Below are 24,943 nucleotides of genomic sequence, written 5' to 3'. Positions count from 1 at the left end.
ATTTAGAAAGAAAGCGCAGTCCGATATGTAACTACAGGTGACTTCGCTTATTCTCTGATGGTGCTGGCTTTATAGGACAGAATGTACGAATTCGATCAAAAATACGAATGTGGCCTAAGCCTCTGGTGTTCATTTTCACTTTTAAAGTTGAGAGTTTGTTTGTGGAGCCACTGAATCGAGCTTTTGAGAAAATCGTGATTGAACACAGGGGCAGCAGAAGTAACATCACACACCAGACGATGAAGTGGCATCACATTACTTTTTGACCCTATCATATCACTGGAAGTGATTCCACTTGCCGTGTGGCTCTCCTACACAAGAACTGAAGAGGAAAGCATTGTGAAAGCCAACAGTTTTGACTCTTGTGTAGGTATTAGAGGAAGAGTAGGGCTAGGGCAAGCTGGTCAAGTGGCACAGCGAGTAGAGCACTCGCTTTGACATCCAGTGCACAGCCTGCTAACGCAGGTTCGAATCCCAGCGGGGCCAAACTCAGCCGTCGATACATGAGCACCACACACCGTAGGTATTATAAGCAGCGCTCAGAAACCTGAGGGTTCGTAGTGCTATATAAGTGCCAAATTATTATTATTAGGTGTAATCAAGATTGCCAGTAAGTAATCAGAGCAGTACCTCTATGTCCCCCATTTCTCGTCCCAGTACTTAATCTGTGAAGCATCCCCAATATCCAGCACGCCCCTCGACCAAAAATGACCGACCTTTCCTGTGCACCCTGGAGAGTCATCCACAAACCCTCCTAAGAAAAAAAGGGTGGTGTGACGGAAAATGCGGGAGCTAAAGACAGGCACATAACGAGACCGGTCAAGAGGCTTACCATAGGCAGGACCTTGGCTCCAACCCCAGGTACAGCCAGAAGTAACATAAGACCAGCCAACTGCCAGGGAAGAAAGCAACTCTAAGCCAACTCGCAACATTAGGATACTAGAGAAGGACCTGAGCAAGGCAAGGTGCTGGCCTTTCCCACAGGCGAAAAAAAGATAACAACTACAAACTCACTTCCTAGAGCTACGAGGGCAGGAACCTTACCAAGAATATCTCACCAACTAGTGCCCTGCAGAGGTTCAAGCATTGAAACCGCCCAATCGTTGGAAAAAATGGGAACCAACGGGCTTCAGCAAAGCCAGCCTGGTTCCCGGGGTGACCAATGAGCACCAGGGCCTATAGCCCCCACCAAGGGAACCCTTGATCAAGGGAACCTCAACTACTAGGTCTGCCCTGGTCAACAATGAAATAAGGGACAGCCAGTACCCAACAAAAATCCCGGAGGCGCCAAACCTGGCAATAGCCGAAAGCCATGAAGATGGAAATCCAGCACCTACATCAGTCTGTGCGCGTTTCCTGCAATGGGCTAAAACATATACCAGGCCTCAAGGGTCCAGGGATTACCCAAAGCCAGAATCATCTCCCTGACCCTTCACATAAGCATGTTCCAACTACACGCACCCACACCTTGGAGTCTGAGGACCCAAAGCCCCACTCCTGCAGCCTGCAAGCCCTGTGATTAGTGGGGAGCAAGATGCAGGAGCCAACAAGAGGGGACTGTACTGCCAACCTCGCTAAGCACTGTGCCACCAGTCAAAATGCTTAGAGACCAGTTATCTCAGTACCTTCTGCCTTGCAATGGAGATATTGCCAGATAGCAGCTGGAGCACTAAAGTCCCTCCCTGCTTTCAGAGGGACTGTGGCATTGTAGCAATGACATCCCTGCAATCGTCGTTTGATAGTCAGGTAAGAATCGCTGTACATCTACACATTTCTGCTGTGTGGTTTTTCTTTTTACAAGAAGTAGGATAAGTAGAATTCCCACTAACAAGAGTCAGCCCTGGCTGGGTATTGAACGCCCATCTGTGGGGCTCATAGTCCAATGGATTAGGTGTTGGTGGTCAGAGAGATTTCTGCAAGCAGGAAAGGTTAACCCAAAAAAGGGTTGGACACTGCACACCCGAATGTGATTCAAACTGCAGAGCTGCCTGTAGACAGGTCTCTTCACAAATTACTTTCAGCTGCTAGTGTTTGCAAGGTTACCATAGTAACCAGTGAAAAGGGTTAATTCACAAAGAAAGGCAGAAACAAAGCGACTCTCTCAGTTGCTACGAAGCTACTTCCACAGCCATGCAGCCTTGAAGAGAACCTCCACCAGCTCCCTTAAGCAATCAAATCAATGCTGTGACTGCCTGGATAATGCTACAGGTACAGCAATCGGGGAGGGAAGGCAAGATAGAGGGAAGATTTGAGGTCAGCCCACCTGCCAAACCTTTGGATTGAGGCAGAACCACCTGGGAATTAGTTTCTTTTGTGTTTGGTGAGGTTAGGAGAAAGCAGCCCCCAACTTTGATTCACACCTGAAATAATGCTCACCCCAATGGCTACCTGACACTGATGCCGCTCCCAATTCTCTAACTACATGCAGCATCAGGGAAGTCCAGCAGACTCTGCAAGAGGCCATGTCTATGAACCTGTGAATGCGGAACCGCCAAACCTAAAACACAGAATAGACACAGATCAGCCACAATATACACAAGATGTAGAGAGGAACACAGTGACAGTAGGCTTATCTTTGCCTTCTTACTGTGAACTTAAGGCTCCTTGGGGGGGGGGGCTCTGCAATCCACACATCCCCATGCAGTGCTCCTTCTGTCAATTTGATGGGGGGGCAGAGACAGGATTATCCCAGCAGCACCAGCAACTGGTCTACTGTACTGTGGGAGGAATCCCTAAAAGGTCGCTCACCCCATGCCATTCTCAAGGTGCTACTCCTACAACATGGTCCAGCACCACCAAGATGACTGTGAAGTCCAGATGAAACTGCAAAAAGCCTTGTTGTTTACAAACTTGAGAGTGGGGATCCACTAGACCTCATACACTGAATAGCGGCAACATACATGTAATGTACAGAATAACATCAAGGCTGCAGTCAAATTTGCTTCTATTCACTGTGACATCAAGGCTCTGATCCAGACATCTTCATGAAGCACTCTGTCCTCCATTGACGTCCACCGCTCATTACTAGTGCCCACCAATTGGGGGCCCAGCGAGAGGCATCTGCAGCCATCCATACGCTTGAGCACGCATGGAGCTAAACCGAGCAGAGTCCCAGAGTGCCCCATACTCACCAGGCCTGGGGCTGCCCTTCACTTCCCTTCTGAAGTTCATTCCCAGCAGATACTGAGGAGGAAACCGTAAACAGCAGACTTAGACAGCCGAAGCAAAGTCCAGAAGCCTGATCAAAGTTTCTGGAAGCAGGAGGCCGGCCGGTCGGCTTGCTACAGCCACCCTCAAGCCTGGACACCCATGATTCACATCCCAGCACAGACTCCAGTGTGTCCCATACTCCTATCCTGAAACTCAAACCCAGCAGGTACTGATAGGGAAACTGCAAACATCATCCTTACACACTCAAAGCCTATCAGCGGGGTCACATTTTCAGGAAAAACAAGACACCAGCCCAGCAGGCCACTGCCAGTTTCACTGCCCTGAGGGACACAAATTAAATAGGAGGATTATGGGACTGGGCCCGAGCTCTGAGAGGGAGGGGCCAAAGAGAAGGGGGGGGGGACATTATTTTAGGAGAATATTCTGTTTGAAGGTGGATGGCCTTTATAGAGTGAGTACTGTGATGAGAAAGAGAGGACATGGAGATGATGATATAATGTATGCAACAGGCAGGAGTGCCTGTGTATGTGAGTTCAAGGAGATGTGACACAGTGAGCAGTGTGTGATGGTATAGTGGGAACAATGAGAGATGGACTGGCCAAGCAGGAAGTGTGAGACCCACGCACACGGTGATACAGACTTGACATAGAAAGAGTTGGATTAAAGAGAACCCCGTCAGTGCGTGGTTTTGGTGGGGATGGGTTGAGAATGGGTGGGAATACTCATAGGTCTTATAGCTGTGGACATTAAATGGGTGAGGACAAATCCAAAGGACACCTGCTGGCTGTGTCCCCTATTTCCAGACAGTGCCACAACAGTCCTTATATGGCAGTGCCTGGCAAATGCCTATTTGATGCCTACTATACAAGAGCCAAAACTGTTGGCATTGTCAATTTTTGTTTTTTATAGAAATTCGGTGCAAGAAATGGATGGAAGGATGCACTTACTGCTTATAAATGAAATGGCTGAAAGCCGACTTGCTTAGGACAGTTTTATTACATTATGAGCTGATATTGCTGATGTATAGCTGCAATTAAGCCACTTACCAGTGTTAGGAAGAAAGCCTACTTTTGCCCACATGTCTAGCCCACTGTACATTTTGCTGTCTTTTTCGGTTTCATTATTTATTTTCTCCGAGCCAGGCTTCATCAAAAGCCTGACTGAGAATGTGGCTCTGTGTTTTTCTGCTGTCTTAATAGTGTCATGACTCCTAAGGCAGGGGTACTGCAAAGTTACCCCTTAGTCTCCCAGATAGAGTGCCCCCTCTCTGTTAGTCTTGTGGCTAGGCTGTTGATGGCTTTTTCTTCGCCTGTGTAAAATCGTTCCACTGGGCTGACTCAATTTTACCTTGCTGGGTACGTTTTGATCCCAGCCTCCATTAATCAAGATGTTGGATGTAGGTGTTGCCTCTGAGCTTAGAGCCCTTTGGATAGCATACATGCAATGGATGGGATGCAGCATAACTCCAACACCAAATAATTGAATCAAGACATGAAGATGGCAAAGTTTTCTGTTTTAATATCCATTGTCTAAAACAGGGAGTTACAACCGACATCAACGGACATTCGCTCGAGCTCTCAGCGTACTTTACAAAAAATCACATTTATATACTACTAAAAATTCATCATACGTGGCGTCATTTTATGTGACAAATGAGAAAAACCTACGAGGATTTGTGGTAGGCTCAAGGGGAACATCTAAGTATACTTTCTATATGGGGTTGGGTTGTGATTGGATATCTACTGTCAGGTGGACAATTTATGCCTACCTCTAGTACGTCATCTTCAGCACTACTAAGTACACAGTATATCATTGGCTCTCAAACTATAAGGCCTTCCTTATATGGCCTTCTACAATTGGTTGGCACACCCGTGCCATGTCACGAACATTCGGTTTACTAAGCAGTGCGTAAGCTTGAACCCAGGAGCCAGGAGGTGGACTTGACTTTACCTCCCCCACCCAATTAGCCCAACGTTTCTTATCACCTATGCCTTCTGACATGAAGATTGCCTTTGAACTTGGCCTTGTAGTGTATTCTTGTCTGCGAAAATATAAGGGAGTGTGGGTACTCACTATTGTTTGTTCTGGAACTCCAAGCCCAACTCTATTTCCATCCTTGGTTCACGTGACAAGTGACCACAATTCAAACCATTTTGCAGTAATTAAATGTCTTAAATAAATAACACTTGGCATATATGGTGTTCTTTCTTCGCAGCTTAACAAGGGATGATTCAGCTTCTCACGTTTGTTGCCCTCAATAATTGATGACCAGTCTTTGCTGCCTTTAGCCTTGATACCAGGCTAGACAGCTTGACCATTCAAGTCCGCGATCTCAGCCAATTCCTACTGCAACACAGTTCTTGGCTTTTCTTCTCCATGGGTTTGGGCTTACTAAATTCATGAGACCGATGTCCAGTTTCTATACAATGGTGGCTCTGCCTGCAGTCTATTCACTACATATAGCCAGCTTCCAAGATTACTTAATCTACTTGCGTTGCTGCATCTGTCCAGTTATTGAATTGCTTGCATTTTCTGCAGTGCGTCATACACGTGCAATCTTCTTCGCACATGAAAGTTTACTCGATTCTTTAATTCATTGTCAGTTTATATATGGTCCATGCATTCTCTTCAGCCAGTCTTCTCATGGCATCACGTTCGTCTCTTGTGACGTCACCAACTCTTCTTTCTCTCTTTTCATATTTCTTTAGGGAGTTCCTGCCTCAGATTATCGTCTCTTCTGGAATACATTTGATAGGGTTTTCTCAGTGGGTAACTTCTTTCAAATATTCTCTGGGGTGTGGTCACAACTGCTGGTGTCAAGCATGGCACAGTCTCAGACTTCCAACATACAGGAAGTAGGGGGCTGGAATTTCCTGCAGAGGCATGCAACTGCTCCTCTACACCTCGAAGCCCAGATGGGCCACATGACTATCCCTTGCCCCTCTTTGTGTTCGTGTGCAAGGAGGTGGCCACTGGGGGTGTGTATCCCAGGACTGGGGGCTTAGTAAGCCTGAAACCAGTTCTGACTGGCATGTCATGTGCAGATGCTTGCGTAGGATAGTGTGGATTCATTCTTTTGTACAAGGGACCCTTCCAGATTGCCTGTGTATGCTTGGAGGGATTGACTGCCTTTAGCCGTCTAGCACTCTGTTTCAAATATGCTTGGTGTGTGATCATGTGCAGTGGTTACTCTATGGTCCCTGAGAGGGTTAAAAGCAGACCCCCTTGCCCACTCACCTTGCCGACAGCTGGATCTCCACATCTGCCATCTGATCATGGTTCCAGCTCAAAGGCCTTGTCAACCTGAAGCTCCTGAGTGTGCCTACGTGACTGGACCCAGAAGCAGATGCCATTTCACTGACTAAACACTGAAGACTCTCCAAGCCAGGCCGAACTTAGAAACATCTAAGCAAGACCTGAAGCAAGCAATCTGGTTGTATCTCCATTCACTTAGGAATCTCCAGAGGCTTGTGCTGCCTACATCCTGTGACCGCAGCGCCAAACTCGCCATCCCAGTCCATCTTCCATCACAGGCTCATCTCCAGTATGCTTTCTTCAGCTTTTCTTTTGTGATCCGCCTTTCCTTGGGATCTGACCGAGCTGACCCTATCCTCAAAAGCCAGATCCTGTACCCAAGGATGACATGTGAGCGCTGCATCCTCAACAACTGCTGATGGTAGCCACCTCTACTGTTTGCTCCTCTGGCTCCAACCCCAGACCTGTGAACCTTCAATCTGGAATACTTGCCCTTCCCAAGTATCTGGAGGTCCCATCTGCATCAGTGTGCCATTACTGGAGTCTATGGTGGTCAATGAACAACGTTCACATCAACCGACTCAGGGCAGCGGCTACTGCATCCTGCAGAATTGCTTTCCTGGTCCCAGGCTATTGTTCTCCTGACCCAGCAGCACGGATGGCGGGCATTGCTTTGTGTCTTTCTTCATCCCTGCACCCTTTCTTCATCTCCAGCTAATCTTGAGGGTCTCCCTCCAACAGAACCTATGGAACTGCTCTTTGATGCACCTTCAGATTGAGGTAACTTTCTCCCACAAAAGACCTTTCATATTCGCAATACTGGTCCTTCTTGATCTCTGAGAACGTGCCTACCTGAATCTAACCACATCACTTACCTGTTATGTGCTATTTCTCTTTCAAAAATAACTTTTTTATTGACTCTGAAAGAAATCGTATTTAAAATCAATTCTTACTTGCTAGATTGTGTGCTCTGTTTAACAATGTTTTACTTACCTGTTTATTGGTTTTCTCCTTGCCTTTTCTTAATATAAAGTTAGCTTCCGCTTACAGGCAGCACTTTTAGAATGCTTGGCAAAAGAGCATCAGCATACGTCGTGTGCCCCTGTACCCCTCCTGTCCCTCACTGGCCTTTGAACTTAAACATCTGGAACTCATTTTATAGCACAAAAAATAGAAACTGCAGAAAATCGTGTTTCCAGCAAAAGGAGGCAAGTGAGGCTGACTGCAGAAGCTGAAATGTCAGAGTAGGTCCCAAGCACTTTTTCCAAGGATGTAAGTGAAATGAAGATCTCCCTGGGAGACGGGTCTGGGATGGTGCTAACCTTGAAGTGAGAATGTTTGAAGTTGAGAAGAGAGCTAGGGAACTGGAAGGAGACAATGTGGACAGTGTTAAAGCTTATAATGAGATGCAGTGTGAAGTGTGGAAACTGCACGATCTGAATATGTACTTGGACATTAAAAGCCACATCCACTACCTTTGGATACTGTCCATCAATGCAAATGGCAACACAAATCTACCAGTGCCTGCACTAGATCTTACACTACTCCATGAAGCCTTACACCCAGGGATTGCCTGTGAATCTGACACTGATTATGCCTTCAGGTTTGGCCGCCAGCTGAGTGAAGGGCCACGTCAAATAATTGTGGTCCTCACCAGAATGTCTATTAAGGATGAGATCCTTAGGCAATCCAGACGTAAAGTGAAAGTTGTATGGCATTGGAAACTACTACTTATTTACCCACACTCCACCAGAGCTGCGGTATAGGAAATGCATTCGGGGAGGCCACGTGGATTGCAAGAGAAAACAATGTAAAAGTGATCCTCGTCAAGCCTGCCAATTTGAAGATCTCTTTCTATTAAGGGGTCTGGTTACCACACACCCCAAACAGGTGGTGGACTGGCTGCAACAATGAACTGATAGAGGAAGACTGGGGGAGGTCAAGCTTAGCCTCTTTGACTGATGCGACACGATCACTGCACTGTGATAAGTGTTCGCCTTAACTCCATATATTTATTTATTGCTCTCTTGCAATTACATGTTTTGCGGTGCAATGTGCTCCTCCCAATTCTCAACACCTCTTACAGTGGTGCTGGGAGTTTTGGGATGTGAACATATCTCCTGCTGTTTTTCCCACCCCTCCAGCATTGTTTCCTATTCCTTTGTTTCTTATGAATTTTATTTAATTATTTGTTCCTTTTTACAGTTTCCAAAATGGCACTGATATCTGCAGGTGGTTTAATGGCCAGTGTTCACACTTGCTAGTTGGCGGGCACCATGGCGCGCCGGCTGCTAACATTGCACAATGACATCTACGTTATGGCAGTGCACATCGAGCCCGGCGGATTTAGTATCAGGGGCTTGACCAGTGGCAGACTTCTCACACGCCAACTCAAATGGCTTGAGCGAGGACCGTAGTGCACCAGCTGGGCAGCTCCAGGCTCTTCCATGGCTGAGGCCCCCCTGGCTCCTCTGAAAGACAGCATCAGACGGAGTTGTGCCTTACTTGAGTTGGTTCATGCAACAGGCCACATTCTGTAAATGCCCCACCGCTCTGGTTCATGCATTGTAACATCTCTACCATGTGGCTCCTTACCTCATTGAATGTAAATATGTTTATAGTTTGTTTGTTTGTTTATTTATTTGTATAGCGCTCCTGACCCAGAGGTATATGGGCGCTTAAGCATCAGGTTACAGGCAAAGGTGGGAACATTTGTACAATTGTGCAGCATAAGTATAGTTACAAAATCAGGTATGAAAGCAGTTATAGTAGAATTAGTGACATACATACATACAGTGCTAGTTAATTGTTAAGTAACCAGGTGATGATCTTAGTTCTGAAAGGTTGAAATGTAGGGGTAGATTTGATGTCCAATGGAATAGTGTTCCATAATTGAGAGGCTAGAACTGGGAAACTGGATCCACCGGCTCTTTTGAGGGAGTATTTGGGCACTGTCAGTTGTAGTGTATTAGAGGATCTGGTGGTTCTAATATTCTGTCTTAAGATGAATTTATCGGTTAAATAAGGTGGGGCCAGGTGGTTAAGAGCTTTGTAGGTGAGGCAGATCGTTTTTAGGTCTATTTTTTGTTGGATGGAGAGCCATTTGCATGTGATTCTTGTGGCTGAGATATGTTCTCTTCTGGGAATATTAAGGGCGGCACGGAGTGCATTGTTTTGTAGAACTTGCAGTTTATTGACAACCGTTTTATTGGCAGTATTGCCTATAGTGTATATGTTCTACCCTTCCTATTTGGCATGATACGTCCGGCACTGTAACCTCAGCTGGACCTCACCCTACTGTATGTAACTAAGTTTTGCAACCCTCTTGCTGCCTTTGCGCCTGGCTACCCCTGGGTTAGGTGCGCATTACAAATAAAATACAAATACAAATACAAATCTCGCCAATCACACCCCTTTTTATGGATGATCCAGTATGAATTGGTGATACGCGGTGACTGCGTGGTCTGCAGGCTTATGCCGTCTTTACATGACTGCCAGGGACCACGCTGTAAATGAATGAAGGATGAATGCTCTCCCGCATCGTTGCTGATGCTCAGAGTGGCACGTAACTTCCATGTTGCTCAGGATGGGCTCGAGCCTGAGAGCCCACCAAATTGGAATGGTTTTGAGAAGAGTTATTTCACCTGCTATGAGACATGCCCCAAAGAGGCCACTATAGGCTTCAACCTCTAGGTAGCTCAACAAGCCCTCCTAGCCCTCACGTGTAGGCCTGGGATCAAAATTAGCCCAATATGAAATAAAATGGAGGAGCCATGGATATGATACCTCAGAACTCAAGAGAAGAAGAAAACCCCCTTGCAGGAGTAGTACAAATAATTATACTTCTTAACAGAAGTCATGTTGTATGGTTGAATTACATTCAATTTAAATACTCTCTGAGATAGGAAAATAATTGATGATGTTCTGAAGAAAGTTTATTGGACATTGGATGACTATTTGGAATACACTTAACATGTTGACAATGTCCATACATTCTAAACAATGGCACAAAAGACATGTTAAGTACAAAGGCCAAGCTATATAACAATGTAGGAGAAGTGGGTTTGCTCCTGGTTATCTTGCTTCGATTTTCGGGATAAATAATCCTTCTAACACGGTAGTTAGTGCGATACAGGTTCGCTTTTATTAATGTTATTTTGAGCGATTCTACTTAATACAATGGTTAGTGTTTAGAACACTGTTCCGGCGTTTGTGCCCTAGTTCGGTCAGCCGACACGTGTTTCAACCCAAAGGGTCTTTCTCAAGGCTGAAAAATATTCAAAAGTGCAAGGTGATATGTGATAAAAGACATTTTGTGACAAGCATGTTTAATTACAATCATTAAACGTGGTGGGTGATGTGAGGTGGTGGTTACAGATTAAAAGCATAACATGATTGTACATTTCATTCAAGGTCGGATTATTAACACAGTGGAAAGAAGAAATTGAATAGGGGGAGAGATAAAGAGAGAGGTTAGCAAGAGGGGTGGGAAAGGACGATTGGTAGGAAAAGATATTGGAGAGGAGAGTGGTCCTCTTACCCGGTAAGTCATGCTACGATCCCCAGGTGGGGTCCTTGTTGTGTTATTGGTGGCTGTCCTTAAGGCAGTCTGGCTCCTATTGGGCTCTGAAAATAATTCATAGGGAAATAATTGGTTTGATAAAGAAGGTGGATGGCTTAGAGATTTAAGTTTGGAGAGCATAGTGAGAGCCCTTGGCAGACTCCCGTGCCGTTGAGGCTGATAAGTAGCTGGAAGTGATAATCGGATGTGCCCAAATGGCGTTCCCTGTTGGAATGGGCGTGTAGTCCGTGCGTTGTGAGGCAGGCTAAGCCCACCCTTGTTGTGGCGAGCTGGGGCGGGGGATAAGAGGGGGCGGTAAAGCTTACCTGTGTACAGGTAATTTCCGTGTTGGGTTGCTCCCTGCGGCTTCAGTGGGGAACGAGTGCCGCCATGATTATGTACTTGCGCATGCGCCAACCAGTCGAAATATGACTGGCGGCGCATGTGTGAGTGTGTAGTGTCCCTGCGGATGCTATCGCGCATGCGCGACAAGCTAGTGTTCTTTGGACGCAATCGCGCATGCACGAGTGCGAAATTGCAATCCAGCGTGTGCACGAACCGGTGTTAATCTGAATGTGCCGTCGCTAGGTGGAATAGGGGGGTGCCAGATGAGACAGGGTGCCCTGTGAGAGCAATTGGGGTGGGGATCAACCTGAGGGGGTCAGGAATCTTGTTTACTGGTTGCTGGAATGAGGAATTCCCTCATTATGTATGTAAGTGCGCCTCTTGTGGGTGACAGAGGGTGACAGAGGTTGCACTGGCTTGAATTGCCCATGTGGGGCCAAGAGTGGTTGGATGCTCCCAAATGAGGGAGTAAAGTGAGGTATGGTTGTGGGTAACTGGAGTCCATGCTCTTTCTGGGAGCCTGGTTTGGATGTATTGGGGGATGCCCAGATGGATGGTCGATGGCGGTCTGTCTTGCAGTGGAAAGGGATGTGTCAAGGTGGTGAACCATCTTGAGTTGGTGGGAACAGGGTGGTACTCCAGTTGGGGTGAGGAGCCTGTGGTGGCTCTGGTCCGGTCATAGGTGGCTGGGGAAGGGGGTCCATCGCGGGATGTGACATGGGCATCTAGCCTTCCGGATGGTCCGTCGTGGCTTTGAAAAAATATATTGATGTCAGAAAGGTCTGTTCGTATTCGTTGTTTGGGCCAAAGGCCTGGTCCATTTCAGGGCGGCGTAAGGCCCATTGGAGTTTGTCAGAGTGGGGGCAGAAAACGTGGATTGAGAGGGTTACAGAAAGACATTGAGGTTGTGATCTTTGTTTAAACCATTTTTAACACATCTGAAGTGGCAGATTAGTCGCGCTTCTTCTTGTCTGAGTTTCTGGATTCTGTCGCCTCCTCTCGGGCCCAGCCGGACGATTTTCAGTCCGATGAACCTTATCTCGCTTTTGTCGTCCATTTGGTGGTTCTTCTGCCAGTGATTGGCCAGTGGTAGTTTTGGATCTTGTGAATGTATGCTGTTCATATGTTCCCTTATCCTGATGCGAGTTTCTCGGATGGTGCTGCCAATGTATATTTTGTTGCATACGCAAATCAGAGCATAGATCACAAATTTACTTCTACAGTTAATGTGCTCCGTGATTTTGAATATTGGGCAACCTGCGAATTTGGCACATTTGGTTTGAGTCGCATACTTACACATTGAGCAAGTTCCGCATTTAGTGAAGCCGATAGGTGTTTGCTTGCTGAGCCAGTCATGTGCCGTGATGTCTTTATCCGAGAGAAAGGAAGGGCTTAGTAGGTTCCTTAGAGTTGGTGCTCTGCTGAATGACATGCTCGGATATGTTTCTAATTGAGGTTTAATATGTTCATCCATAAGGAGTAGTTCCCAGTGCTTGGTCAGGATTTTTTGGAGGGCATGACTATCTTGGTTGTATCTTGTAACAAATCTAATCTTGGGGTTGCACTCTTGTCTTCTGGGTTTGGGTGAAAGCAGTGTAGATCTTTCAATGTGCATAGCTTGTTCCCTTGCTGGTGTCAGGCTTTCGGCGGAGTAGCCTCGACATCTGAATCTGCGGTCCAATAGGTCGCATTCTTCTGTGAAGGATTTGTCTGTGTTGCAGTTCCTTCTCGCCCGGATGTATTCTCCTTTTGGGATATTTCGTATGACACTCTTCCTGTGGCAACTTTGTGCATGCAGGGTTGAGTTCACTTCCGTTGGTTTACGGAAGGTTCTGGTTGTAATTTTGTTGTCTTCTATCATAATCTTGAGATCCAAAAAGTCTATTTGTTCTGAGCTGATGTGGCTAGTTAGTTCAATGCCATAGTTGTTAGCATTCAGGTAATCCATGTATTGGTTTAGTTCATCTTCAGTCCCTTTCCATATCAGGATGATGTCATCTATGAAGCGCGCCCAGTTGACAATAAGGCTAGTGTACTTTATTTCCTTCATCGCATGCTCTTGTTCGTAGGCATGCATGAAGCAGTTGGCTAGTGCTGGAGCATAGCTGGCTCCCATAGCGATCCCCTTTGTTTGCTTGTAGTATTCACCATTGAAAATGAAAATGTTGTTGTTGAGTGAAAATTTCAGGAAGGATTTGGTCATTTCCACTTGATCAAGGTGTGACGCTGACTTGTATTTGAGGAGGTACCCCATACTTGATATGGCAAGTTCATGGTTAATTGATGTGTACAAGGCCTTGACATCAAGGGTGGCCATTATGAAGTTTGATTCCCATTTGATTCTGGAAAGTATTTCCAAGGTGTGCATGGTATCCCTGAGATAGGTAGGGATCTTGGTGATAAGTGGCTGTATCACATTGTTAATGTATCTTGCTAGTGTTTCAGTGATCCCACCAATTCCACTCATAATCGGTCTTCCTTCTGGAATGGTGTCAAAGGTTTTGTGGATTTTCGGCAGGAAGTATAGGGTTGGCATAACTGGGTGATCCGTTCTAAGGTAGTCATATTCCTCGTCTGTAATGAGTCCTGTCGCTTGGTATTTAGTCAGGAGTTCTTGGTGTTCTTTGAGAATCCTGGCTTGAGGATTATTGTCCAGTTTCTCGTAGTTGCCCGGTGTTTCAAGGTGGTTCAGGGCCATTTTGATGTAGTCTATTTTTTCCATTATAACTATGTTGCCTCCTTTATCGGCTTCCTTGATCACGATATTAGTTTCTTCTCGTAGACTCTTGAGTACGGTTTGTTCCTCCTTGGTTAGATTGTCTTTATCATTAGTACTTCTGGTACGTTGATCTTCCAATTTATGAAGGTCATTGGTCACAGCTTGATGAAAGGTGTCTATGTAGTTCTCCGCAAAGAGTTGTGGATTAAATTTGGATTTACTTTTAAGCTCAGGGATTGCCATGGCTACATTGTGAATCCCTAGTTCTTGCATACATTCTTGCTTGCTCTTGTTGTTCTCTGCAAGTGTGCTCAGGAGGTGGATGTCTTCAACGTCTCTGATGGTAAGCAAGCTGGGTTCTGGTACCGTTTCTGGTGGTTTGTAAACGTTGTTTTGGTTGCGAAGAATTTAGTAAATTTGAGGCGTCTAGTAAATTTGAATAGATCTATTTGTATATCTACAAAGTTGTTCTTACTTGATGGTGAGAAGGATAGTCCCTTGTTGAGTACCCTTATTTCCAGATTTGTAAGTTCCCTGCGTGACAAATTCATGATCAGATTTTGTTGTATTTCTGTCCCACAGTTTTCTGTGATTGTGACCTTGTTTGTCTTTGTTCGATTTCCTCTTCCAGGTCTCTTGCGTCCTCTGTCCGATCTTCCTCCTCTTCTTCTTCTTGAGGGGTTCTTGTATTTGTCAATGGAGTTGCGAAGGATAACGATTTTTTGTTGTTGGGTTGTGGTTTTGAGGCGACTTGCCTTCTTGTGCAGCTTGATTTGGTCTAAAAAAGAACGCTTCACTGGTTGTTTTTCTGTTGCTTTTTCCGGTAAATCTGATGATTCTTCCTGTTCGCTATCAATTTCAGAACTCGCCCCCGAGCTATTGGGGGTACTTTCTTTGGACTTCTGTTGCTGTTGGTTCTGGTCATATTTGGGTTGGTAGGTGAAAACCCGGTCTTCCCTATGGTCCCTATGGTCTTTGTCATCTCTGAAGAATTTGTTCTAGGATAGGGGCTAGTTTATGCCACATCTCCCTATCGTATCGTGATACAATCGTCAAGGAGTTGGCTGCTCTTACCGTCGTGGCGCCGACCGAGAGCACCTTTTTTCCAAAGGCGTCCTGCCTCCTGGCCTCGCTTTCTGGTGGGGTTGAACATTTTTGCTGTACTCTGGCCTTCCTAGCCGCTGCCGCTGATACCACAGAGTCTGACAGAGGCTGTGATGTTAGACATTTTGGAGTGGACTCCGGAGCTTTAAACTTTTTCTCAATACGCCCCTTAATAGCCGGTTCTGAGAACGGATGACGCATCGTCTTGAGGCCTTCTTGCCACACGTGGTCCAGGATTGGGATGGCAAATACCGATTTCCTCCTTTGGCCCATGTGATCAAAAAGAAAACAGTCTTTCTTTTGCTCCTAAGGAATTAAGCCGAACTCGGAACACGCTTTTCCCATCATTGCATGGAAGGCTCCCACATCATCCGGAGGAGATGGTTGTGCCTGGCTCCTCGTAGACTCTACCTCTACATCCGAATTCCATGTTGGGTCTCTCGACGGTGACAGGGAAATGTCCGACCCTGAGTCACCTCGTATAGAATCGGACTCCGATAGCTCACCCTCCTCCTGCGCTCGAGGACAATCCTTCACCACCTGGGAGGCCGACGGGCTTTTGGTCGTCGAGCGAGCTGCTTGAGCTTGTTCGTCGACGGAAGGGGCAGAAAATATCAACGATGAAGTGCCAGGTTGAGGGATCTGCGTATCCAGACGCTGCAGGAGCTTCTGAAGTGTATTAAGCACATCCAGAGACAAAACCGTCTGGGGGGTCAGCAACGTCGAGGATAGAGGGACCACACCCCCACTCGCACTCGTCGTCGACGTATTGGAAGGCCGTAAGCCCAAGTCCGACGGCTGCATAACCATGCCACATTCTCCTTCCACCGACGACACCGTCAAGGCCGTGTCTGGCTGCAGTAGGACCTCAGGGGGGGCCGGGTCACAAACCTCTGGCTGCCAGGCCATAGATTGAGTCACCGTTGACGAAGGAATCCCCACCGCTGCTGCCTGAATAGTAATAGGCATCGTCAGCGACACCGGGGTCGACGAGCAAGTAGCCGGCACCGAGCCTTTAGACTTCGTAGCTGATTTCGTTGCCGACTTCCCTGCTGAAGAGTCTCGACTCACGGAAGACCTGGGACGGTCCCCTGAGGAGGATTTTGATGCCGCTTGCCTCTCCGTCTTAGAGGATGAGGAGGAGGAGGACTTTTTGTGTGATGAGGAAGACCCAGCATGCTTCCCCGTATGCTTGTCCGCAGGGCGTTTTTCGACAGGCCGCACCTTCTTCGAGGGAGGTTCCGACTTGCTCCGTGGAGCCAACTTCTGATGCCGGATAGGCACCCGCTCCGTCGTTAAGCCAGTCGACCAACCTTCTTTTCCGGTCTTTAAGGGTTTTTTGGGAGAAACCCTGGCATATCTCGCATGTATCCGCCGTGTGGTGCGGGTGGAGACAGTAGATACAATCCATGTGGGCATCACCTTCATAGACTTTTTTTAGTCCACATGTCACACAAGGACGAAATAAAGCTTTTCCGGACATATTTTTTTTTCAGAATGTAACGTCGCCGAAGCGAAAATACAACCTAATTTCGACTAGCAGTAACCACGAGGATCCCACTACTTTGAAAGACGGTTGAAATCTGAGGGAACGCGGGGGCGGGTCCTGTATTTATATCATGGCGTCCTGACGGCGCGGGCACGCATGATACAAAACGAGGTGGATAGGACGCATAAGCGTCGAAAAAGTTTTCCTACGGGAAAGGGTCTATATAATGTACCGGGGATTCCCAGCCTGACGACGGGGAATATTCTAAGCATGTGAATCCATGAAAGATCCAATGCTGGAGAAGGGTAGATGCCCATGTCACACCCCGCGATGGACCCCCTTCCCCAGCCACCTAGGACCGGACCAGAGCCACCACAGGCTCCTCACCCCAACTGGAGTACCACCCTGTTCCCACCAACTCAAGATGGTTCACCACCTTGACACATCCCTTTCCACTGCAAGACAGACCGCCATCGACCATCCATCTGGGCATCCCCCAATACATCCAAACCAGGCTCCCAGAAAGAGCATGGATTCCAGTTACCCACAACCATACCTCACTTTACTCCCTCATTTGGGAGCATCCAACCACTCTTGGCCCCACATGGGCAATTCAAGCCAGTGCAACCTCCGTCACCCTCTGTCACCCACAAGAGGCGCACTTACATACATAATGAGGGAATTCCTCATTCCAGCAACCAGTAAACAAGATTCCTGACCCCCTCAGATTGATCCCCACCCCAATTGCTCTCACAGGGCACCCTGTCTCATCTGGCACCCCCCTATTCCACCTAGCGACGGCACATTCAGATTAAAACCGGTTCGTGCACACGCTGGATTGCAATTTCGCACTCGTGCATGCGCGATTGCGTCCAAAGAACACTACCTTGTCGCGCACGCGCGATAGCATCCGCAGGGACACTACACACTCACACATGCGCCGCCAGTCATATTTCGACTGGTTGGCGCATGCGCGAGTACATAATCATGGCGGCACTCGTTCCCCACTGAAGCCGCAGGGAGCAACCCAACACGGAAATTACCCGTACACAGGTAAGCTTTACCGCCCCCTCTTATCCCCCGCCCCAGCTCGCCAAAACAAGGGTGGGCTTAGCCTGCCTCACAACGCACGGACTACACGCCCATTCAAATAGGGAACGCCATTTGGGCACATCCGATTATCACTTCCAGCTACTTATCAGCCTCAACGGCACGGGAGTCTGCCAAGGGCTCTCACTATGCTCTCCAAACTTAAATCTCTAAGCCATCCAACTTATTTATCAAACCGATTATTTCCCTATGAATTATTTTCAGAGCCCAATAGGAGCCAGACTGCCTTAAGGACAGCCACCAATAACACAACAAGGACCCCACCTGGGGATCGCAGCATGACTTACCGGGTAAGAGGACCACTCTCCTCTCCAATATCTTTTCCTACCAATCGTCCTTTCCCACCCCTCTTGCTAACCTCTCTCTTTATCCCTCCCCCTATTCAATTTCTTCTTTCCACTGTGTTAATAATCCGACCTTGAATGAAATGTACAATCATGTTATGCTTTTAATCTGTAACCACCACCTCACATCACCCACCACGTTTAATGATTGTAATTAAACATGCTTGTCACAAAATGTCTTTTATCACATATCACCTTGCACTTTTGAATATTGTTCAGCCTTGAGAAAGACCCTTTGGGTTGAAACACGTGTCGGCTGACCGAACTAGGGCACAAACGCCGGAACAGTGTTCTAAACACTAACCATTGTATTAAGTAGAATCGCTCAAAATAACATTAATAAAAGCGAACCTGTATCGCACTAACTACCGTGTTAGAAGGATTATTTATCCCGAAAATCGAAGCAAGATAACCAGGAGCAAACCCACTTCTCCTACGCACCAAATTGGGGTCCAGGCTAAACCCCAAACCACTCCTGTGATCTTGCGACACCAAAACAACCCGCCAACCCATAAGTGGCGCTCAGCACGGGCAGGTTCCATTCCTAGAGCCAACACAGACCCTCTATATAACAATGTAGGCGTGGTAGTCATTAAAAGAATGAAAAAGTCAAATATTTCAAAAAATGTTTTCAACAACATAAGGAAAAGTTGTCTATATAAAGAATATTTGACCAGAAACATCAGGGGAAATGAAACGTATTCATGATATTTATGCATATACTAATAAAGCATTTTTAAGAGAACAATTGTTTAAAAGGCTGATCTGGAAAGAACAACACCTGGAGTGAGATGACATCACGTGTTGTGCGATAACAACACAAGTGTAAGTATTCTAGCACAGAAAGCTTAATATAAAAGGTAAAAACAAAAGAGAAAGACTGGATGCTCAAGCAGTGGCCGCCACTTTCTCCACAGTGACGACAAGCAGGCCACAGAGTAGCTCTTTATACAGAAATAGGTGGAGGTGTGTTCATTGGTATTACGTGGTTCAATACTTACGATAACTAGGTATGACACCAAAAGGTTCAAGATAATAAGTCCGACAGAGATGAGAGACAGAATACTAGAATTGTAATATGGCATAATTTAAATTTAGTGTCCTGTCTACATCTGCAGCAGTCAGAAACAAAGAAGGGAACACAAGTAAAAATAACAGCAACAAAAGAGAAAATGTTGCCATCAGGAAACAGCAACAATTATGCAAAGAAAAAGAGTTATGGCAATAGGTTGATAGTAAAATGAAATAGTGCTACCGCCTATGGACATTTCCAAACAATGACAGAGAAATACATTTGTAGGGAAGGCCTCTCTTCTGGTTATTTACAGTGCAGGATGGAAAAAAACAGAAGACAGGCCTTCTCTGTCCAGGCCCCAAGATTCTGGAACCTCCTCCCCATTAACATTTGACTCGTCCCGTCGCTTCTACAGTTCAGGAAGATGCCCAAAACCCTCCTCGTCAGGGAATGACTCCTCCTTAACACCTAAATCCATACACTGACCCCTCCCCACTAAAGCTGAGACTGGTTGCTCTGATCGCCACTGTATCCTTCTCTGGTTTCTTGTAGATACATTGCTGACAATTGCCCTCCCTCCCCTGTTGTTAGATCCCCAATCCCTTGTTTTTCTACTCCCTAACCTTGTTCTTCCACTATGATTGAAAAGCACTCCATTGCTTCCCAAAGCTAGATCCACGCTCAATAAATACCCTAATAATAATAATGATAATAACAATAATAAAGCAGGTGCATTTCTAAAGTTCCTCCACCTTATGATTCTGCATGAGTATACTACGCATCATATCAAGGTCACATATCTACTGAGGATCATAAATGAAGGGTCATATTCATTATGCCAAATCACATGAGAAATATGGTGATTAAAGAAGTCCAATAACTCAAGTAGGACTCAGGTAGAAAATGAAATCTAACTATATTATCAGTTATTTGTCAATTAACCCATTGGAAATAACATAACATGTAACCAATATGTCACCATATTATTTTAACAAAGAATTTGGTGAATATATTTTTTAAGTCATTGGGCCTCATTCCGAGTTCGGAGGTAACCACGCCGCTATTTGGGAACTCGTAGTAGGGCGGTAAGGGTTTAATGGCACCGGTCTCGTTACCGGTGACCGTTAACCCTTACCGCCCTACTCGGAATGAGGCCCATTAGGTTTTCCAAAAATAGCCTACAAAAGACCTCTTGAAGAAGTCCCCATATTACGGGAAAAGGGATGAAACAGGTCAGGCTTGTTTCAGAGGGATACAACAACTATGCGAATAAACAAGAAACAGGTACCCTCTTTTAGTAGTGGTGTCTCTATCATTAACCATGTGGGACCAGCTGCCACATTTGAAGCATTCGTGGACATTGTCCCCGGATCCACCTTTGTTCGTTGCTATGGATACTTTCTCAGAGCTCGATATGCGGCCTTGGAAGTGTGTGCAGTCTGAGCAGCATCTGTCACATGCCTGTTGCTGTTTATTTGCCTCACATAATTTTTTTTATTTTTAAAACAATTTTTATTAACTTTTACAACAACCAATCAACAAATAACAAACCCAACAGTGCATAACATGTAGCTTGAAGCGTCATATACAATTGTGAAATGTCCACTGCCTCCCCATTACCCTCCCCCCTAAGTCGAGCCTACCCCACTTCGCCTTCCGTCGGTCTTTCCTCTAGGGGAACGTCCCCCTCTATATTCTCGGAGGAATCATGTTTGCTTAGGCAGGCCTGGGAGGACCCAGACAGTGTGGCCACTAAGGTTCTCCAGGCCATCAGAGATTCCGCGTTCCTCAACCCCTCCCCTATTGGCCGCCTCATTCATACGCCGCACATACATCATCTTAATATTGTGGGCTTTTATTTCTTTAGTGGTGCAAATGGAGCTTTCAACAACCTTTGCGATGGTACTGCCTTCTTAAGGTAAGGGCAATGGATCATCCACAACAATAACTGAATGTTTGCCCCATAGCAATGGACAATGAGTTGGTCACGGACCAGGTGATCATTGTCGGTGGTAAATGCGCATGTGTTAGCCAATTCTTTAATAGCAGTTACAAAGTCGTCAGTGCTCTCAGAAGAGGTTTGAAGGCAAGTCTAAAATTGCGGGTGTTCAAGCACTATGTTATGCGACTTGCCAGTAAGACGTGCCATGCAAGCTTGTGGCCAGTGGGCCGTGGATGATGTCTTGGAAATATGGACTACCAGCTTGTTTTGTCTGGGAAGTTAAGGTGTAGAGTCTTTGACCTTCAGCTGCCAGAACATTACAAAAATGTGCAACTTGCTTTTCTTCAGCAAATTTGATGTCATCAGTCACTGCCTGACATGTCTGAAACATCTCACTCCATTGGCTCCGAAGGAGGGGGTGGCTCACTTGTAGTCAGTAACAAAATTGGTGGCAGGGGGGCCCTTTGCTTGATCATGGGAGAGTGTTGTGGTGGAGCATCTTTGATAGGCCCGGGGGGCAAGGGGAAAGGTGCGGGACAGAGGCTGCTGTTGATGAGGGTCAGCAAGGGGATGGTGGGGGGGATCCACTAAGGATCCTGTCACCACTGCAATATTTAAGACATATGCAGTGGAGTTTCTCATAGAAAGCGGCTGAACAAGTAAAGGGTAATCAATGGAGCTTTGTTTGTACATCTCATACAGAAAGCAGCACCATGGTCAGTCCTGCCGGCAACGCCAAGGTTCTCAGTCTTCTTTGCAGTCTGCGCATGCGTGAGCATGAAAGGCAAGGCGCACGGGGTGAGTATCAATGATGCGGCTGGGCTGGGACGCGAAGGGGCAGGAAAGCTAGGGTACTGAGGTTGAAATGTGAATAGTACACTGAGTGTGCTTTGACAGATTCAAACCTTTGACCCGCAGATTACACGCCATCTCTTCAACAAGCGCAAAATGCACAGAGGAAAAGACTTGGAGCGTAAAGGAAAAAATATCACCTGTGAAACCAGATTATATGATTTCTAAACCAGACCTCGAAGTTAAAGCAAATTGTCTAATCTCAGGCAAATTACTTAACTTCATGTGCTTAAAAAGAGGGCGAAGCTCCTCTATTAAAAGACACTTAAGGAAAACGAGACTTTTACACAATTAAATACGTTCTACACAACCATTATCATCTGCCTTGTGTGCGTCACCAATAGACCGTCATCATTTGGTAAAGAGAAGGAAGCGCTTGCCAAAAGAGGCATTTCATGTTATGCAGAATGTGACCTTTCTCAAGGTTTTTTTCAAAACAGGTTAAAGTCTAGAAAATCCGGCTTGACAGACTGCCTTGTGAAACGTTACACCTAATTTCTAGGAACCCAGCTCTTGAGCACAGAGGTTTCCATGCATGTCTTTGTTCAGCAAAAAGCAGATGCATAGTCATGTTGTCAGAATAATACATTTGCGGATCAGTCAGTCAACTCACAGGTTCCACTACACACCCTGAAGGCACTTGTTTATCAACTTCAGAACACACAGACACACAAATACACGCACCTTGCAAACAGCGCCAGTGCTGGCTCAAAGAATGACTTGAAATAAGGAAGGCAGAGATTCACGACTTAATGTCCTTTTTCTTTGTTAGTCGAGGCTGGTGAAGGACTAAACTAAGACCTAAACCATGTATTGAAGTGTATGAGCAAACGATTTTAAACCACTGGCCCCTATTTTCTGTCAAGTACCGTAGGAGAGCATCTTCCATCATTTTTAGCTTGACTATGCCATTACAGAAGAGGGTTGTATAAAAGGCTTTAAGTGGGCCGGGTTTGAGGCAGGGCAGAGACTTCCTAAAGTTTCCAGTATCCCCAGCCGATGATGGTGGTAGAGGTCAAGGCCTTTCTGTCTAAATCCTGAAGCCCACGTGCAAGAGCTTCAGGCTTTAGGAAAAAATGCCTTTTCTTCCATAATTACACCATCGGCCCCTGCACTTGTCCGGGCCAGCATCAAAACTATGGACGAAAAGGTGAGGCTGCTAGAAGACGCCTTTTACTCTGAAGCTACTGTATGGACAAGCACTAACATTAACAAAATAACAAGTGCAGTTGTAGAGCATGCAGCCTGATCCTCTGGACCTTACAACATATGTCTGAACTCCAGATCCATTACAGAAACTATCCGCATTCTACTCATCTCCCCCTCCCACCGCAGACAAATAACCATCAGTGTGATGGCAACATTCCTGCAGGACACACGCGATGACAATGCATATCACCAAATACCTGAATGCCTCCGTTACTGCTCCTCTCATTCTACTTTTAACCATAGCCAAATGCATCACCTCCCCCACTCCTCCTTCAAGATAACTGTTCTGTCCAGGCTGCTGTCAGCAACATCTAGGATGGCCCTGACAATGCAATCCTCGCCCACCGAAAAAAGGGCAGAGAGTGAGAGTTCAAAACCAGCATACTATACGCCAGGTACAGCTAGTATAGTAATATCTTTTTCTATGTTATGTTAAAGGTTCTTATACCACGCACTGTTGCCACTTGTGTGGTCTCTTGGCACTCTGGCGGATCTGTAAAGCAAGGAGGGAGGCGGGTAAGTTAGAAGGACTGAGTGGGAAAAAGAGCAAGAGAGTTGTTATGTGCTGTTGGCAGCTTCATTTCGGTGACGCCGTTCACTGAGCGTAGGTGTGTTTTTCAGTTGGTAAACGCCATGTGGTATTAGGTGAGACATGGTTTTTTCGCTGTTGTGGGTTCTTTGTGGGTTTCCATGAAAGAAAATGCATCACAACATTGTGAACTCGTGCAACCTGTTAAAAAAGACTGATTTGATTGACTAATTTGCTGACGTGAACTTGTTGCAGAATAAAACACTTTCGGTTCCTCCTAACAGTTTAATGAAAATTCTCCCTGGTATATACGGGTAAGCAGTCACCAGTGACTGAAACCCGATAACAAGCACTTCACTGCTGCCCGGGAGGAGAAGAGGCAGGATTAATATTCATTGTTATTGCCCAACAACTATCGGACTGAAATAATGTGCAAATAAGTTAAAGATTGCCTTCAGGCTAGTGGAAAACCAGGAATCTTGTACTGTAACTCCCCATTTTGTGGTAAAAAAACAAATATCCTCCCACACGACCTCTCTAAATAAATATTGTCTAGGAGGTTATCGGCTGCAGACTTTGGGATAAGATTCAGCCTATTTTGAAATCCTGGCTTCAGGTTCCCATGTTTTGCTTAAAGCGAGCCTGTTTATTTAGCCAGGTTGAAAATGTATGCCAGATCTCTGTGAACATGACGCATTTAGAATTTGCTGGCAGTTAAAAATGCTTTCTGTGGTAGTCATCCTTTTTCTGAAGCCTGGTTAAAGAGGTATCTTGTAAACTTCATCCTTTTATTCCCTTTCTGTTTTAATGCTGCCATAAAGACCTGGAAAGTTTATGCCACTCTTGGTAAAGTGCAGTTCTGCCCCCAAACTCCTTCCTTGAAGTGGGTTGAGATGTACTGTTTTGGAACCAATATGGCGCTACTGGTGCTCCCTCCGTGCTGGTAGTGCCCAGGGCAACTGCCTCATTTGAGGACTGGTCATGTGGAAAGTATCGAGGAAGGAAAGGCAGCGCCACAATCACAGGAATATTAAGTAACTTAGGGACAACCACAGTGATAAGAACACCATGCCAATTTAGTCTACCCCTTTCATTGTTCGCTCAAGCTCTACTCCACTTACCCTCAAATATTTATTTTGCTTTTACTCCATGATTACATCGCTGTGTCTGCTTCCAGAATGTTTTAATTCTCTCACTTATGCTGCTTCCCCCACTCTTGCTGGGGGGCATTTCTCACTTATTCTAATTTCGCTCCCAAGCTCCCTCTCCTACACCACCACTGATGAGCCTGATTCCGT

The sequence above is a fragment of the Ambystoma mexicanum genome, chromosome 4q, assembly GCF_040938575.1.
Source record: "Ambystoma mexicanum isolate Mex_15411 chromosome 4q, UKY_AmexF1_1, whole genome shotgun sequence".
Taxonomy (NCBI): domain Eukaryota; kingdom Metazoa; phylum Chordata; class Amphibia; order Caudata; family Ambystomatidae; genus Ambystoma; species Ambystoma mexicanum.
Note: the sequence above shows the minus strand (reverse complement) of the source record.